Below are 11,682 nucleotides of genomic sequence, written 5' to 3'. Positions count from 1 at the left end.
AGCGCTCAGTGTCGCTGGATAAATAGATCGCCATTCATCATCCTTAGCCACCTAACAAGCCAGACGTAGATGCGGGAGCACCCTCTACACATTTACCATTAAGGCTATGTGCGCACGTCTGTGTTCTGCCGTGACAAATATTCTGCAGCGTTTTGTCACTGCATGTGCGTTTCAAAACGCAGCCGAAAAGCTGCACTTTGGAAGTATTTTGAATGCGGAATGGATGCAGAATTCATGCGTTCTGGATGCTTGCTCTGCTATAGACAGAGTGGGAAAAGCATCCAAAACACACAAAAGTGGTGACATTTTTTTTTTTTAGAACGCAGTGATTCGGCCACAAATTTCAGCATGCAAATCACTGTGTTCTAAAACACAACGTGCGCATGGAATTTGCACAAGTTAAATAGACTTTGCTGCGGACGCAGAACGAATGCGTTTACGCTGCAGAGCTAGACATAGCGTAAATGCATGCAATACGCACACGTGCGCACACAGCCTAAAGGGACTCTGTCAGCAGGTTTTAGCTATGTAATCTAAAGACAGCATGCTGTAAAAGTTAACATTCAGATTACAACCAGAGGTCTCTTATCTCAAAGTGTTTTTTTGTTTACCTGCAATGTTAGCTTAAGCCTCCTAGCTTTATGATTAGTGTGAATGAGGAGCAAGTGAGATTAAGGGGTGCTTCACACACAGCGAGATCGCTACTGAGATCGCTGCTGAGTCACGGTTTTTGTGACCTCATTAGCGATCTCGCTGTGTGTGACACTGAGCAGCGATCTGGCCCCTGCTGTGAGATCGCTGCACGTTATACACAGCCCTGGTTAGTTTTTTTATTGTTGCTCTGCCGCTGATAAGCACACATCGCTGTGTGTGACAGCGAGAGAGCAACAATCCTGAATGTGCAGGGAGCAGGAGCCGGCGTCTGACAGCCTGAGGTAAACTGTAACCAAGTTAAACATCGGGTAACCAAGGTGGTTACCCGATATTTACCTTCGTTACCAGCCTCTGCAGCTCTCACGCTGCCAGTGCCGGCTCCTGCTCCCTGCACACGCTAAGCTAAGCGGTGTGCGCTGGTAACTAAGGTAAACATCGGGTAACCATACCCGATGTTTACATTAGTTACCAGTGTCCGCAGCTTCCAGACGCCGGCTCCGTGCAAGCGCAGCGTCGCTTGCACGTCGCTGCTGGCTGGGGGCTGGTCACTGGTCGCTGGTGAGATCTGCCTGTTTGACAGCTCACCAGCGACCATGTAGCGATGCAGCAGCGATCCTGACCAGGTCAGATCGATGGTCGGATCGCTGCTGCATCGCTAAAGTGTGAAGGTACCCCAAGTCCGACTCTGCTCCCTTCTGTGATTAGCAGCTTCTGTCTATAGAAATGTACACTGAAAGCTTGATGTGCTCTGATACATTCAAAAATAAAGTCTTTGATTATATTAGAATGGCTGCACCCAGTAAACTAAGTGATACATCATTAGATTCAGGATCTCTTTGCCTACATCATGTTGATCTCAGATGAGGCAGCAAAAACCTGACAGATTCCCTTTAGGCTATGTGCCCACGTAGCGTATTTTCATGCAGTTACGCTGCGATCTGCACTGCAGTGTAACTGCATGCGTCCTGCGTCCCCAGCACAATCTATGAAGATTGTGCCTAATCCATGCCCACGTGGCGTATTAGAGCGCAGAGATTTGGCTTCTGCCGAAGCGCTGCGTTCTAAAAAGCAACATGTTACTTCTTTCGTGCGCTTTGGATGCAGGTCCCTGCTCTGTCTATGGGAGGGGCTGAATCCAGAGCGCATGAAATCGGCTTTTCATTACGGACTGTTTCTGCAGCGATTTGAAGCGCACGTGTGCTGTTCAAACCGCTGCAGAAATTTCTGCAGGGACAGAACGCAACGTGGGCATATAGCCTTAAGGTAATCCTCACTGGCCATGTATGTTAATTTTATTTAAACTATACTAAGAATCACTAAGCCAATTTCAGTGCTGTCCTCCTATACTACAAAGAGAGTAGCGTCTAGCTCTTATTAATATCCTTACACGTACCTAGAACAGTATGTGTGGTTCTACTTTATATGCCAACTCCCATCATGTAGCATTATAATCCTAAAGTTCTATTTATGTGTCATTTTCTTATAGAAAAACTTAAGCCGCTTCTTGTTAAATATGCTTTTGCTTGCTACCTCTATGATCGTGCCTGACGTTATCTGTTAATATTGTATAAATCTTGTGCACATTACTGTATTTTTTTCAATTATATAACTATGTAATTTATGGTTTTAGTTTTTTTTTTAGCAACATTCTGAACAAGATCCAGGAGTCAAAACGTCCCTTATGGTCGCAATTCGCCTGCACGTTATTCTGTCCATCATATGTCTGTACAATATGATCACAAATACTTGCATCTTCAATCTGAGCGTGCGATTACATTTTCTACTTCTTCAGTGAGGCAGAGCAGATCTGTGAGTTTTATCTCAGCTCTAATGGGACTGAGGAAAAAAAATCACAGCATGCAGTGATTGTATGAGTATATTGGACCAAACTCCCCAATGATCATCCATACGCCGTCCATTTTTTACAAATACATTACCATTCTGTAGCATAGGACACTGTAAATGATTGTAGAATAATAGTTACTTAGAAGAAAAAAAACCGCATGGTATACAAGATTTCATATGGAAACTAGGTGAGAAAATAAATATAAAAAAAAAAAAATTGCACTCTCGCGTTGCACACGGATTACCATACAAACAGCACTCGTCCTATGATCCTGGATGAAAATTGGTCAGATTTTGCATACGCTAGTGTGACTCCAGCCTTATACATTTGTCGTGCAGGTAAATAATGTGATCTGCAATGACGTTTGGGTAGGTTGTAAAATAACTAAATCTAGGGGTCAGTATTACCACTTTTACGGCACACAAATGAGGCATTTTACAATGTAAGGCTGGAGTCAAACTGGCGTATGCAAAATCGATACGATTTTCATCCAGGAGAGTAGGATGAGTGTGGTCCGTATGGTAATCAGTGTGCGATACAAGTGCAATGCGAGTTTCTTTTTTTTTTCTTAGCAACTATTATTCTACAATCATTTACAAGACCATTTACAGTGACCTATGCTACAGAAATGTAATGCATGTGTAAAAAACGGATGGCACACTGATGCATGTGTAAAAAACGGATGGCACACTGATGCATGTGTAAAAAACGGATGGCACACTGATGATTCATATGCCTTTTTTTTCTTGCACGCATAGACTTGCATTGGCAAGTCTCGTCCGATTTACGTGTGCAATCGCAGCATGCTGCAATTTTTTTCCTCAGTCCGATTAGAGCTGAGGAAAAACACAGATTTGCTCTGTCTCATTGACTAACATTGGTCCGAGTACACTGCAAGATTCTCACAAATTGCACTCGTCCGATTCATATGCTAGTGTGACTCCAGCCTAAGGGGCACAGTGGTGGGTATTATTATGTGGGGCAGTAAGAAGTGCACAGTTATTGTGCCGCTCATAATGTGCATAGGGACACACATGGCATCAGCGGCTCAGCCAGGGGTATCAGCAGGATGAAGAGTTTGTGCAGATTTTGAATAATACTAGTAATGTGATAAGTCAGATGTGTGTGTTGTAATCTCTTCAGATGAGTCGTGGCTAGAAGAAGTTATGTAGGTCTGGGCCACATTGGAAGACGGGAAAAGTGAACGACTACATCAGAAAGAACGTCACCTGTAAGTCACCATCTATAACTGTACTGTAATCTCTTACATGTTCTGCAGGACTATCTACCACTATATGGTCCCCATATGGAAAATAATATCAGTGTTGGTCTTTGTATAGGGATTTAATTTTCAGTAACAGCGGGGTCATCTGCTGAGTTTACCTTTAAATCCAAGTTTTGGCGGGCATCACCATAGTTTGTAAACATGGTTAACCGGATAGTGGCCTACTCAGAAGTTTTGCTCCCCCTAGCTACAACTCTGGGTAGACGGAGACACTTTGCACTTCCTCCTGGTCTATTTCTCGGCGATGTCCTATCTTTTTAGACATGTTCAAAAGTGCAGTTGTCGCGGGCGGAGGAGGGGGCGCCGCGCTCTCCCACTGCTGCTCGGGTCCGGCTGCCGCGGCTGCTGCGGCCTGCTGCTGCTCTGTGGCTCGAGCGGTGGGCCGGATCCCGGGGACTCTAGCGGCGCTCCTCGCCCGTGAGTGAAAGGGGGTTGTTTTTGGGTGTGGGGGTTGTTTATTGTCCGTGACGCCACCCACGGTTGTGGTGATTTGTTAGCACCACCGCTGCTCCGTATGGGGTTCCCGGGAAGGATGGTATGGAGCAGCCAGTTGTTGTGTTGCCCCTCCGTGGGTAGGGGTTGGTGATCCCGGGGCCCAGTGAAGAGGTGGGGGATGCAGGGACGCGGGGGCAGCGCCGTGCCTTGCGGCACTGTGGTACTCACTCAGCCTGAGACGTTGACACAGTTTTTCGGTAAACCACACGGCTGGAAAGACGGTTCCCACGGACGGCTGCACTTGCTTTCCCAGTAGGTGACGGTGACGTCCCTTTGACCTGCACCCTATGTTTCGTTGTTGGTAGCGATGGGTTCCCACCGGTAACCCACTCCCCGACTTGGATATGTGCCAGAGGAGCCCTACTTTGCCCGCAGGCGCTGGCCCTGAGAGACTGGTGCCCTGGCGGTGGCGGTGTCTCTCCGTTACGGTCGGACTGTTGCCTTCAATCGGGACTTGGCTGTTTGGAGACAGACGTCCCCTTCACTGACGGATTTGGTAAACTATGGCGACTCCTAGCCTTGCCGGGGTCCGAGAGGCCCCTGCCCTGGTGCTGACTGTTCTTCGTATACTGCTCCAGACCGCCGGGCCACTACCCGTCCACGGTCCTTCCAGCAACCTCCGAGCAGTCCCCCTCCAGACTGTCACCGCCGTTGCTGACCTTGCTGACTCTGTCCTGCACACAGCTGGACTACTTCAGGCGTTACTACTCTTACTCTCTCTCTTTTCTTCTTTGCTCCACTACTACTTCACTTTCACTTCACTTAGCTCCTCTACCACTCCACTGTTTACTCCTTCTCTTCCCTCACTTGACTCAAGCTCTGCCTGAGCTAAACTGCCTGGTTCTTCCCGCCTCCAGGGCTGTGTACTCCTCGGTGGGTGGAGACAACCGCCTTGCCCACCCCCTGGTATGAACATCAGCCCCTGGAGGAAGGAAACAAGGATTTTAGTAGCTTTGGTGTTCCTAACTGGGATGTAGGGTGTGGTGGTGTAATGACCTGTGACCCCTGGCTTGCCCAGGGCATCACATTCCCCCTTAGCAAAATGCAGACCGTCCGCGGGCTGCCCGTCAAACACCGGTTTTATTTTCTGTAAAGTATAAAAAGGTAAACGGTAACATTTTAATGCATAACATCATCCCACAACGGGAGGCACATTTCTTAAACGTTACTAAACGGTTTTACGGGTACGGTTTCCGCTCTCTCCCACCCAAGCAACCTGGCCCTGATGCTGCCCCTAAAACCCAGGCAGCACCCCTTGACCCAAGTCCAGCACAAAGTCACCCGAGCGGGATCTGTCCTTCCCCTCCAGAGGGTAGCCACCGGTTCCTGTGGTGGCTGGGCCCCAGCCTACTCTGCTGAGGGCCCTCCCTCCAACCTGCCTCTCCTGAGGCGGCAACTGCGGAAAACGGTACGGTAAAACAACATATTTACAAGCCACTTAACGTTTGTGGTTGCCCTGCAAGTTCACGGGCCCGTCCATGGATAGTTCCCATGCCAACTTTTCAAACGGTCCCCACGGGGACAACGGTGCCGGCAACGGCCGGTTCAATCACTGTTAATCAGGTGAAGTACACGGTAATCATTTTCCATTTTCATCTTCTGTAAACTTTTTGAACTTAAACTCACATACAACAACACTCTGGTGGTCCGAACAGGGACTGGACAACGGTGCTCCGCTGCCCTTACTCCGGACTTTCAGCTTCATCCGAGGGAGGGGGTGCAGGACTCACTCTGCTCTCCTGGCTGCCCCGCAGTTTGGCATCTAGGGCAAACCACCCCCTCTCTCCACAGTGCCGGGTATACTGCACAATATCCCCCGGCATTAGATTACGGCCGGGGTGCTCTTCAGGCAGGTGGGCATTCACATCCCGCCGGGCTACAAACACTTCGGCCTCCAGGCCCGGTTCATAAATAAACCCGTAGCCCCGGCGGACATCAAACCGCCTCACCTGCCCCTCGTACAGCGGACCCCGGACACGGAACGTGGCCTGGCGGAGATTCTCCTTCTCCCTTATCGCTCGGGCCACCAGCTCGGCCTTCTTCCTCTCTCTCTCCGATCTCCAGGCCCAGCGGTACCGGCTCCCTGTCCCAATACGGTGCTGCTGCGAGCTCCGGCGCAAGGGTCGGGCCCCGCGGGACATCCTGGACGTTGCCCACTGTCAGGAATCTGGGCGGCGGGTCCCGCGGTGTCTTGGCCTTGGGCGCTGCCTTACAGCTACAACCCGGCGCTACCTCAGCCGAGGTGTGGGGGATGGGCACAGGGGCTTTTCGTGGCTTGGCCTTCGGCTCGGAACGGGTCATCAGCTCCGGCTCGGGGAACTTCTCAGGGGCTGCCTCCGGTGCAGACTTCGGGGCCTTCCACGGCAACACCTCCAGCTTGCTACGGGCTCCGGCTACAGGTCGGCCCGCCGGGGCGGGCATGCTGGGTATCGCTACCGGTTGCGGTGGCAGCGGGCCTAGTGGCGGGGTCACGGCCTCCGAGACGGGTGGCGAGGGAGGTAACGGGGGGAGAGAGCTTGGACCGGTCCCTCGGGGACATAGGGGCGTGGGTCACTCACCCTCCCTTCCTCCGCCTCGCGTCTCCGCACGGTGGCTATAACGTCCGCCATGTCGGTCTCCCACTCCTCCATGAGGAGCTGCATCTTGACCTGCAGCCTTAGGTAGAGCTGCGCGGTCCGGATTTCCACCCACGCTGCGGTTCCCGGCGCGGGGGCCACGGTGTTTCGGGACGGCATCCACATAGTGACTTCTTCCAGGAACGGGATGACTGCAGAGTCCTGGCGTCCCTGCTTTTATAGCCGTTCTCACATGCAGCCAGCCGCCATCGCGTCCCCCTTAGAGTCTTTCCGGCCACTCCTCTATTGGGGCGGAGTTTTGGCCTTCGCGCCTCTGCTACTTGAGAAGACGCTCGAGCGGGAACTTTTCGCGCCAAAGATGGCGACTTCTGGAAATTTTCAGCCGGATACCTCCGGCGGTCACAAGGCGCACCTCTACCCAACGGCAGAGCGGTAAGATCCTGTTCGTGACGCCAAGTTGTCGCGGGCGGAGGAGGGGACGCCGCGCTCTCCCACTGCTGCTCGGGTCCGGCTGCCGCGGCTGCTGCGGCCTGCTGCTGCTCGGTGGCTCGAGCGGTGGGCCGGATCCCGGGGACTCTAGCGGCGCTCCTGGCCCGTGAGTGAAAGGGGGTTGTTTTTGGGTGTGGGGGTTGTTTATTGTCCGTGACGCCACCCACGGTTGTGGTGATTTGTTAGCACCACCGCTGCTCCGTATGGGGTTCCCGGGAAGGATGGTATGGAGCAGCCAGTTGTTGTGTTGCCCCTCCGTGGGTAGGGGTTGGTGATCCCGGGGCCCAGTGAAGAGGTGGGGGATGCAGGGACGCGGGGGCAGCGCCGTGCCTTGCGGCACTGTGGTACTCACTCAGCCTGAGACGTTGACACAGTTTTTCGGTAAACCACACGGCTGGAAAGACGGTTCCCACGGACGTCTGCACTTGCTTTCCCAGTAGGTGACGGTGATGTCCCTTTGACCTGCACCCTATGTTTCGTTGTTGGTAGCGATGGGTTCCCACCGGTAACCCGCTCCCCGACTTGGATATGTGCCGGAGGAGCCCTACTTTGCCTGCAGGCGCTGGCCCTGAGAGACTGGTGCCCTGGCGGTGGCGGTGTCTCTCCGTTACGGTCGGACTGTTGCCTTCAATCGGGACTTGGCTGTTTGGAGACAGACGTCCCCTTCACTGACGGATTTGGCAAATTATGGCGACTCCTAGCCTTGCCGGGGTCCGAGAGGCCCCTGCCCTGGTGCTGACTGTTCTTCGTATACTGCTCCAGACCGCCGGGCCACTACCCGTCCACGGTCCTTCCAGCAACCTCCGAGCAGTCCCCCTTCAGACTGTCACCGCCGTTGCTGACCTTGCTGACTCTGTCCTGCACACAGCTGGACTACTTCAGGCGTTACTACTCTTACTCTCTCTCTTTTCTTCTTTGCTCCACTACTACTTCACTTTCACTTCACTTAGCTCCTCTACCACCCCACTGTTTACTCCTTCTATTCCCTCACTTGACTCAAGCTCTGCCTGAGCTAAACTGCCTGGTTCTTCCCGCCTCCAGGGCTGTGTACTCCTCGGTGGGCGGAGCCAACCACCTGGCCCACCCCCTGGTGTGAACATCAGCCCCTGGAGGAAGGCAACAAGGATTTTAGTAGCTTTGGTGTTCCTAACTGGGATGTAGGGTGTGGTGGTGTAATGACCTGTGACCCCTGGCTTGCCCAGGGCGTCACACAGTCATCTATACTTTTGTGTACCTCTAAGATAGATATCGATGAAACAGAGGCCTTATTAGTGAATACTCTATCCGAATAACATATTTGCAGATTTAGATGGAAGCCCCAATGTAACGAGCCCCCCACTCAAGTACATTATCTGTCTACAAAAATATGAAGGGGTTTCCACATTACTGGTAGCCCCACAATGTGCCTAAACCGTAAAAACTATCCTTAGTGTAGCTAGGGGAGCCCACTTCATTTACAGGGAGTATGTCTCCAGAAGTACAGGCTGGGCACAAGATTTTGGGCAGGAAATTGGCATATTTTCAAATCTCAATCTGCAACATCAACCGTGAGAGCAAAATAGTTGCTGCACCAGTAAATAAAATTGATAGAGGGCTGCAATTTCTAAAATTGGGTCACTTTTGGGGATTCCTACAGTTCTTGCATATCAGGGCTCTGGAAATAAACAATTTCAGAACTGTCTGAGCTCCAAAAGTCAAACAGCACTCCTTCCTTCATGAGCAGTGTGGCTAAACTGTATCTTCAAACCACATATTGAATATTGCTGCATTCAGGAGAAATTGTGTAACAAATTGTAGGGTACAATTTCACTTATTACCACTTGTGAAAATGAAAACCATTGGGCAAATCAATCAAAACTGGTGTAGGGCACAATTGCGCTACGCAATTCTTTCTGAAATAGAAGGGGCCAAATTAAGAGGCACGCACCCTAAAATAAATTTGGTTCCTCTTCCACGTGGTATGCGTCTTCGTGTGCTGTGCCAGAAATGCTTTTTCATGTGTATAAAGCTCTGGCATTTATTCATTTCGCACCTCCCTCAGTTCCATCCATTTCAGCAGAGCTGATTCAAACTAGCGAAAAAAAGCAACAAAGTCGCAATAAGTTTTCTCAACTCCCAGTTGTACAAAAATTTTGCAACTTTTCAAAGCTTTTACGGTACTGTTCTGGCATAAAAGCTTTCATGAATCAGCAGCAATGGTTTAAAAAAAAAAAAAAACATTTGCGTGATGAAAATATTTTATTTTTATGGCCTGGTGTAAAAAATTCTGGGAAATACCTGTGTTGTCAACATGCTCAATACACAGATAAATTGAGAGGTGTATTGTGCAAAATATGGTCATTTTGTGGGGAATTCTATTGCTCTGGCACCTCAGGGGGTTCTGCCAATGTGCTATTTCTCTTGGAAACCAATCAGCAAAATCTGTTCTCCAGAATGGTGCTCCTTCCCTTCTGAGTCCTGCCGTGTGCATGAACAGTGGTGTTTAACTACAGACAGGGTATTGGTGTATTCGGGAGAAATTGCATTACAAATTTCAGGATCTATTTTTGTCTGTTATCACTACAGTTAGAGCAAAAGCAACATTTTAGTGGGAAAAATGTCCATTAGTCATTTTAATAGTGAAGTCTCAAATTCTGCAAATCACCTGTGGGTTCAAGATGCTCACCACACCCTGAGATGAATTCCTTAAGGGGTATAGTTTAAAAATGGAGTTACTTGTGGGGTGGAGGGGGGGTGGGTTCTGTAGTTTTGAAATATCAGGGGCTCTTCACTTGGGAAATGGCATTAAATAGTGCGCCTTCCAAGCTTCAACGTGTGCCCAACCAGTAGTTTTTGACCACGAATGCGTACTCATTACAGATTGAACAACAAATTGTGGGTCCCACTTACCCTGTTACGGTTTGGAAAACTGAGAAATTTAGGGCTCAAGCAACATTTTTATAAACATTTTATTTTTTCAATTTTCGCATCTCATTGTTATAAACTTTTGTGAAGCACCTCTTGGTCCCAGAATAGTTATTACATTTCTGGATGACTGTCTTGAAGGATGTATGTTCTAAAATATGGTTACTTATGGAGATATTCTGCTGTTTCGGCATCACAGGGGTGCGACATGATAATTGCAATCTATTCCTTACAAAATTGTTCTTCATATGTCAAATAGCGTTCCTTCTCTTCCGAGCCCTGCAGTGCGCTCAGACATTAGCTTCCGATCACATATAGTGTATGAGGAGAACTTGCAGAACAAATTGTGGGGTCAATTTTCTACAACTTTAAGTGTGGAAATGAAAAATTTGGGGATAATGTAATATTTTTGTAATATTAAAGGGAGCCAACCAGGAGGATTTTCATATGTAAAGTAAAGCCAGTGCTATTCTAGTCCTAGGATGCTGAACGTAAGCATACCTTCAGTTCTGATATTGGATGTTTTATTTCAGAAATATGTGCAAGTAAAGTTCCAGCAATGCACTGCTATTTGATTGCAGGTACAACAGGAAGTGGAATAGATAAAAAAAAAAAAAAACAGCGACGCCCAGACACCGCTGTTTTTTTTTTTTTGTTTTTTAACTATTCCACTGCATGTTTAGCCCCCCTCTGGGAGCCAGTAGCCGGTGCAGCAGCGCAGCCTGGGTAGAAATCATGGTGGGAGATATATATTTTGACACATCACCATTCCAGCGATCCTTTGATCCTGCGGTCCTGTCATTAATTAACCTAGCCGCACAATGCGAGTGCTGTGACCGCTTAGCTGCGGTTGTTTAACCTGCTAGCGCGATCACCTTCTGGAACTTCAGACCACGGGAAATTGACCTGAAATAACCCGGTGGTAAACTGAGGACACGGTTACCGCAAATCCACACTTTATAAGAGTTGTGCTTGCCAGCACAACTTTCAGGTGAGTGCAAAATCTTGGTTAAAGTACTGTAATTTGTCAGACTACAGGAGAGCTTTTCTTCTTTTTTCTTTTATAGGTACAACAGGAAGGGAATATGTGGGTCGGGTCTTGCTATCTATTCCAGCCCCTGCCTGCCCATCTTTCCCTGTCCTTGTCATAGATGATGGCAAGACCCGACCTACATATTCTCTTCCTGTTGCACCTGTCAATCAAATAGCAGTGCATTTGCTGGAACTTTACTTGTACATATTTCTGAAATAAAAATCCAATCTTACATTCAGCATCTGACTGCAAGTATGGCCCTGGCTTTACTTTACAGTGCCTTGCGAAAGTATTCGGCCCCTTTGATTTTTTTTCAACCTTTTCCCACATTTCAGGCTTCAAACATAGATGAAAAAAATTAAATTTTATGGGGAAGAATCAACAAGTGGGACATCATTGT

Source organism: Anomaloglossus baeobatrachus, chromosome 4, assembly GCF_048569485.1.
Source record: "Anomaloglossus baeobatrachus isolate aAnoBae1 chromosome 4, aAnoBae1.hap1, whole genome shotgun sequence".
Classification (NCBI taxonomy): Eukaryota; Metazoa; Chordata; class Amphibia; order Anura; family Aromobatidae; genus Anomaloglossus; species Anomaloglossus baeobatrachus.
Note: the sequence above shows the minus strand (reverse complement) of the source record.